At 47.5% G+C, this 7500-nt stretch overlaps 1 protein-coding gene across 2 annotated transcripts in view; it reads right to left on the bottom strand.

Annotated features, from left to right (window-relative positions):
- Positions 1–7500, bottom strand: part of large2 (LARGE xylosyl- and glucuronyltransferase 2) — a 40853-nt gene that overhangs the window by 19714 nt on the left and 13639 nt on the right. Inside the window, exon 2 of one of the 2 annotated variants that reach the window (XM_084436551.1) lies at positions 6665–6776. The exons of the other annotated variant lie outside the window; for it this stretch is intronic. The gene's annotated coding sequence lies outside the window, so the exon portion shown is untranslated. The remainder of the gene's footprint in view (positions 1–6664; positions 6777–7500) is intronic. 2 annotated transcript variants of the gene reach the window in all.

Raw genomic sequence — 7500 nt, 5'->3', positions numbered from 1 at the left:
GCTCTGCAGATGACACACAGCTTTATCTCCCCCTGAAACTCAACGACCGAGCTAATCTTAGCAGTATTTTGGACTGCCTTGAGGACATCAGGTGCTGGATGGAACAAAACTTCTTGCAGCTAAATGAAAGCAAGACTGAAGTTGTCCTATTCGCCCCCCCTGATTCCACCAAAATGATCTCCAACAGCCTAAGCAATCTGTTCACTCTTGTCAAACCCTATGTCAAAAACCTTGGTGTGATATTTGACTAAAAACCAGCTTCTTCCAGCTTCGTAATATTGCCAAAATCAAGTATTTTCTTCCATCCAAAGATCTTGAGAAATTCACCCATGCCTTTATATCCTCCCGCTTAGACTATTGCAATTCCCTGTATACTGGGATTAGTCAGTCATCCCTGTCCCGCCTGCAACTGGCCCAGAATTCTGCTGCCAGATTCCTAACGGATACCCGGAAGAGAGACCATATTAGTCCTGTTCTGGCCTCTCTAAATTGGCTTCCAGTGGGGTTCAGAATTGATTTTAAGGTTCTCATGTTTGTTTTTAAAGCCCAGAATAGGCAGTCCCCCCATTACATCTCAGATCTCTTAACCCCCTAACCCACCTCCAGGTCCCTCAGATCAGCTCACTTGGGGCTCCTGGTCTCCCCCGGTGTAAACAGAAGCTCAGGGGTGAACACGCCTGTCTTCGTCTCGCCACTAGACTGTGGAACAGCATCCCCTTCTCTATCAGAGCTGCTTTATTCTCTAGCGTTTGGATCCCCCTAATGTGGTTTTATATGATTTGATTTGATTCTTTTATGAGTGCCTGTGTCTATGTGCTCTTATTTTGTACGTGTTGATGCTTGTGTCAGTGTTTCTTTTAGCCTTTTTATTGTGATTGTATTTTTACTGTCTGCTTTGACTTGTAAAGCACTTTGGTCAACGTGAGTTGTTTCTGAATATGCTTTAGAGATTATTTTGATTTGTTTTTATAAGAAGTGCTGTCACATCAATAATTCAGTTAAAACATTACACGATGAAACTATGGATCCCTCTCTATCCATCAGAAGTCTGCCTCCTGTCAGGTAAACCTGTGCTGCCCACACAGCCATTATATTGATGTGTGTCTATGAAAGGCTGAGTGACATACAGAACTGAGTGCCTCCCTCCTCTCTTTCTCTCCCTCCTCCTTTCGCCTTCTCTTTCTCTCCCTCCTCTCTCTTCTCCTCCTCTCTGTCTCTCTCACCTGTGCTAGAGGCTGTCTACAGGTTGTGTGTTTATAGAGCTGTGCTGGGCACCAAGAGCCACTGTGGAGACAAATAGGCGACTGTACATATTTATTCTCTTCCCTTGTATCGTGGTCACTGCGGATGAACGGTCCTGTTCGGATCTCCGAGAGCAAAATCTACACAACGTTCAAGCAGACGGGTCCTGGGAGAAGCACAGCTCTGCTGGGTGTGAGGTTGGGGTCGCCGTGCTGAGCGGTATGGGCTAGCGTGCGGCGGGGCGGAGGTGGTGATGGGGGTAATGTTTGCGTAGCTGGGAAACCGAGAGGAGACGTTGTGGTGAAAATGGAGAATGTCAGTCCAGGCCCGGGGCAAACGGAGAGGGGTTGTAGAACAGTGCGGTCACTCTTGGCCTCGCTCTCTCACACCACGTCACCGGGGGAGACGACAGCTCCCTGTTTAGCCGGCCACCAGGGCGCACACTCGCCACCCCAGCCCGACGCCGCACCTGACACATGACACGAATCCGACAGAATCTCCGGCCGGTGCGGAAAACATATTGGCACTGACAGCTGTAGCTTTATCTGACACAGCCTAGTCGTGCCACAGAAGCTGTGGCCTTGGCCTGACTCTACCAGCATGTTATCGCCTCATCCGAAGACTCTCTTAGCTAGCGCCGTTAGCATGTCTGCAGGCCATCCTCTCTGATAGAAATGCAGTCTCTCTTCCTGATGAGACTGGTTATAACCAGGATGTTGTGTCTCATGTCGCTGTGGGCACCGATAAGACAGTCTGGCCGATGTGACTGACTAGCAAAGTTCTGGTTGTTTACAGGGCAGGTTTTACAGTAGTAGCGCCGGTGCAACCAACTTTTTCAGTAGGTCGTACCGGCTGAACCACGTGCAGTGCGTTTCATTCTCCCCCATTGAGCAATTACTCTGATTTAACCGCTGAAAACAAGTGGGGGAGGAGCTCAGTGTTTCGGGTGATGCATCGGCCCTTACAGATTTTGTGTTTCTTGAGCAACTTCAACATTTCAAGCTTCAAGTCGTGGTGGGTCTAGGGTGTGTGTGTGTGTGTGTGTGGTGTGTGTGTGTGTGTGGTGTGTGTGTGTGTGGGTGCGTATGTGTGAGTGTGTGTGCGTATGTGTGTGCGTGTGTGTGCGTGTGTGTGCGTGTGCATGTGCGTGTGTGTGTGTAAGTGTGTCTGTCTGTCTGTCTGTCCACCAATGACCATGTAGTGAGAGGGAGTGACCTCCATAATACTGTCTAATGTCTGAAATTGTGTCTGCTGTGGGAGGGTGTGTGGGAGGGTGTGTGTGTGTGTGTGTGTGTGTGTGTGTGTGTGTGTGTGTGTGTGTGTGTGTGTGTGTGTGTGGTGTGTGTGTGTGTGTGTGTGTGTGTGTGTGGTGTGTGTGTGCGTATGTGCGAATGTGTGTGCGTGTGCATGTGCGTGTGTATGTGTGGGAGTGTAAAATCAGCTCCAGTGTTCCCAGGCCTCGCCTCGCCTGGGGGTCAGAAGGAGCTTGTTTAACAACACAGAGTCTCAAATTACTGCTTATCACATGGGAGTCGCTTTCTTACACCTGCTGACCTTTCTCACACACACACACACACAGACAGACACACACAGACACACACACGGACAGACGCACACACGGACAGATGCACACATCATCCCTGGCTCCCTCAACAGGAGTGTGTGTGAGCGACGTGAACCTCCAACACCAGCGCCTCCCGTTCTAAAGCCTGTTTGGCTGCACTGTGACCTACAAGGCAAACAAGTCCACTCTGCCAGGACCGTTTTTATTTCAACTTCGACTCCTCTTCACTCCACCATAGTGGACGACCCCTCACTCTCCCTCTCCCTCTGGCAGAAGCACCCTCCCTTGGGCGCTCCCGGGGGCGGATTCCAATCCAATAGCCCCGCCTCCCCTCCCCCCCCCCCCTGTGACCTGGGACGAGGGCTTTATTAGTTAGGAATAATACTGTGACATTTCCACCAGCTAAAAGCGGGTTAGGGGACTGTAATCACCTCCACATCTGAGAGGAATGTGGCAATGACGACAAAGAGAATCCAGATAATCTCTTTTCCTTCGTCGCTCTACGTGGTTCCTCAACTCCACTCCTGGACCGGGTCTGTATATATCGACGTGGCAACCAGTCCCGTCTCTGGTTTGCTATTCACTCCGAGTGTTTCTGAGTCGCTGCTTTCATTAGCGGATGAGCTCAGGGAAAAAAAAAACCGAGGGGCTTGTTGTCTTGCTCCGAAGGTCAGAGCAGTTTTAGTATATGCTCTCCAGCCTCGTCTGGCAGTCTGACTGAATTGCCATTTCGCACTTCACAGTATCGCATTTCAAAAATTCATATTCAGGGGCAGGAGCCAGGATATATCCGACCGGCTCCGAAAACGTACTCAGAACTGATCATGAGTCACCCAGAACATGTGAGTGTAGCCAAGTAAAGATCGGGTATTTCTGTTATATACCCCCCCCCCTCCCTCCCTCCCTCCCTCTCTCGCTCTCTACTATCTCTCTCTAGGATAAATGAGTGCAGGACAGATCCTGGGGGTGGAGACAAGGTAGGGGGGGGGGGGTGATTAAGGACGGGGGTTGGGTTTATTTCCCCCGCGGAGCCCAAGTCTCCATCTCTTATCCTGCGCGCCCAGAGACCAGGCACATTTATTTCTCTGAAGGGAGGATGAACGAGGAGGAGGGAAGGATGAGGGGACGAGGGCGGAGGGAGAGGACGAGTGGCGGTGGAGGGCGACATGGGGCCAGGGGTGGGAGCACGGGGGCGCGTGTGTGTGCATGTGTGTGCAGGATGCAGCGTTACGTTAAGAAGGGAGAGAGAGGAGGAGCTGTTTATACAGGTGAACGGGAGGGAGGAGGGCGAGGGAGGAGAGGTTCCATTAGCGGCCGCGATATGAATCATGGCTTCTCTGCTTTAATCGCTTTTTTTTTTTCATTTTCCCTCTGCTAAGTCTCTCCCTTCATTCTCCGGCATGTCAAAACAGATGGATCCGGTGGTGTTCTCCAGGAGAAGCCTCGGTAAAAGGCTACTCTGTCTAGGGAGAACCAGGGCTAGAACCTCTGTCCTTCAACAAAGGTCTCTCCAATGATGATCAAGCCATGCAGAGTTGCTGTATAGTACTAGTGGAAAGTACAAATCAGGAGGTATGTGGAAATGACATGGATAATATAAAAACATAGGAGCGTCATCCTGTAATTACCATAATGCAAGTCCTAGTAATGTTGGTGTGGTTGATGTGGTTTGTTTTTTACTCTGGTTGTATTGAGGTATTGTTGAAGCATGTGTAGTTGATTATTTTTTAGCTATAGTGGGTCGTTATTGCTGGATGCTGCCTAGCCATTTTTCTCTGCTGTCACCTTCATTGTCAACTCATCAATGTCTACAATGGAAATAAGTCTAATACTTTACTGTTACCCACTTTTGTGATCAAAATGTGTACTGCTTTGACAAAAAGACGAAAATACACATAAACAATGTAACAATAAACAACAAGGGGCCACAGGGAAACAGGCAAGAACAACAGAAAATATGTGACACCTCAGTCAAACATATAGTATTACACAAACATAAATATAAATATCAGAAGATAGAGGCTTCCAAGCATCAACTGCACCGGGCTTCGCTTTGTTCAGTCTGGTAGTGAAACCAGCAAACATGTTCCATTGAGCAACCATTAGATCAAGATCAGACTTGTTACTGAGCAAACATAGGCATGGATTGGAAACATAGTGAACTGTGTTACCCTTGAAAATGTTTTCAAGTAATTATGGCCCAAAGCTGTGGAACACTTTAGCTTTTAACTAGCTCCTTCTGCACTTGCGAGCTACTGCATTTTTCTTTCATTTTTTAATTAAAAGTTTAATTTAACTTTTTATTAAATTGCCATTTTTACACTGTATTTTACTTGATGTCTTATGTTTATCTTTTATTGTGTTTTATCTTCCATCTTATTTTCCTATTTTTTGTTTATTTTATGGCTATTTTTATGTGTAAAGCACTTTGAGATACATTTATTTTATATTTATTTTATATTTTTATTCTTTTTTGTAATTATTATTATTATTGTTATTAATCACATTAATCACACTTAATGTTTCTATTCTAGTCAAATAAACTAAACTAATAAACTAAAGACAAACATGGGTGGAGTGGAGGGGAGGAAAACCAAACATGTCCAGAGGTCTCCTAACCTCCCCTGCGTGTCTGGAGTGCACATTCAGCACATCACATGACCTCTTATCCCTGTGGGAGAGATCATCACCTATCAGTAGGCAGCGCTCCACATAATGAGCACCCTCCACCCACAGGTCAGAGGTCGGGGGGGGGGGGATCAGAGGTCAGAACAGCGTGAGAGAAATTGTGGGAGTGGTTCTTACTGGTCAGCTCTGTCTGGCTCCTTGTGCAGCAGACAGACAGTGGGGGTTGTGTGTGTGTGTTTGTGTGTGTGTGTGTGTGTGTGTGTGTGTGTGTGTGTGTGTGTGTGTGTGTGTGTGTGTGCATGCGTGCGTATGTGTGACAGCACTTCATCAAACACGCATACACACACACACACACACACACACACACACACACACACCTGCCTGTTCACAGCAGTGAATGGAGAGTTATGGGCCTGGTGATCAGAGTCGACAGCACATCAATAGAGACAGTCATCACATGGACATAAGAAAAATATAGAACAGCCTGCCAGGCCAGCCAAGATAAAGATAAAACCACAAAGAGATCAGGCCAAACTGGATCATCATGATACGCCTCCCTCCATCACGAGAAAGGCTGAACAAAAGCTTCTCTAACACCGGTTATTTCCAGGCTTCCCATGGAGATCTGAATCCACAGTCTGACCACGTACTGAATCTGGAAACTCATAGTTGCGTTGCACTCTGCCACATATACATTGCCAGTGAAGATGGAGTCTTAAATGTTTAATGAGGGCTAATCTAAAGCAAAGCCATTTGAGGCTGTGTTAAGTGAGCATACGTCAAAGCAATGTGAGTGTGTGAGACAGAAGGCTGACACACAGGGCCTTACTGAGTGAAATCTGGAGAAAAGCCTGGTTAAGGCTGATTGAACTAGTGTGTGTGTGCGTGCGTGCAGTAGCCTAGCCTACTCTATCGCTAGTTCTAGTAATGAGCTTTAAGGCATCTGGTTAGAATCCCTTATTATCTCTCTCTCTCACACACACACACACACACACACACACACACACACACACACACACACACACACACACACACACACACACACACACACACACACACACACACACACACACACACACACACACACACACACACACACACACACACACACACACACACACACACACCACACACACACACACACACACACACACACACACACCAAATAGCCCCGGCGTGGGAGTCGATGAAACAGAAGATATAAGAGAAAGAGTCCCATTTGGCACTCACCAGGCTCGCAGTCAGTAAACTCGGTAGATGGGAAAAGCGCCTCAATTCCCCCAGAGACGCCTCCGGAACACCACAGGAAAATCAGGGAGCAAGTCCCCCTCTCTTCCGAAGGCTGGGAAAACACAGAGCCGGGGAATAAAGTGTGAGTCGTGTCCTCAGATGTACCTGTAATCACGCTCAAAGATCCATCAGCAGCTGGGGAAGTCGTAACAAACGAGCCATCGTCAACCCATCACTAAACCAGTCGAGTGAGAATACGTGCACAGCACACTCACAGAAATGTCCAGCTCATCACTTTCATGTATATATGTTATATTACTTCTTTTTTTTTTTTTACTCTTCTTATTAAGCACACTTGGGAGCGAACAATAACATTATACCTGTACGTAGGGCTGTACCCAACTCTGAATTGTGTGAGTCGAATCAGATTCAAACCCTATTCAAACCAGAGATTCGACGACTCGTTCGTCCTTTTGTTTTTTTGAGCAAAAAAACGACTGCTCGACTTCAAGACTCAGCTGACTGACTTAAGGGTCTTCGACTGATGATTCGACTCGTCGACTTTCAGGACTTTTTAGCAGTCCTACCTGTACTATATGTACAGTATGAAGGTCAGGGGAATGGTGGCACTAGCCATGCTGTCTATGAAGTCAATACACCAACAAAGACTGATCAAACCCCAGTCCAGGGGGCTCCTTGGTGAAGGGCTGTTGTGTTGTGACACAGAGAGACCGGTTGAGAGGGAGAGACGCACAGAGAGACTACAGGCAGTGAGTGAAGGAGGGCTGGATGGGCATATAAAGGTGTGTGTATCGACCGCGGGGAGAGGGAGGTGA

The sequence above is a fragment of the Borostomias antarcticus genome (assembly GCF_949987555.1).
Source record: "Borostomias antarcticus genome assembly, chromosome: 4".
NCBI lineage: Eukaryota > Metazoa > Chordata > Actinopteri > Stomiiformes > Stomiidae > Borostomias > Borostomias antarcticus.
This window is presented reverse-complemented; position numbering and strand designations above follow the sequence as displayed.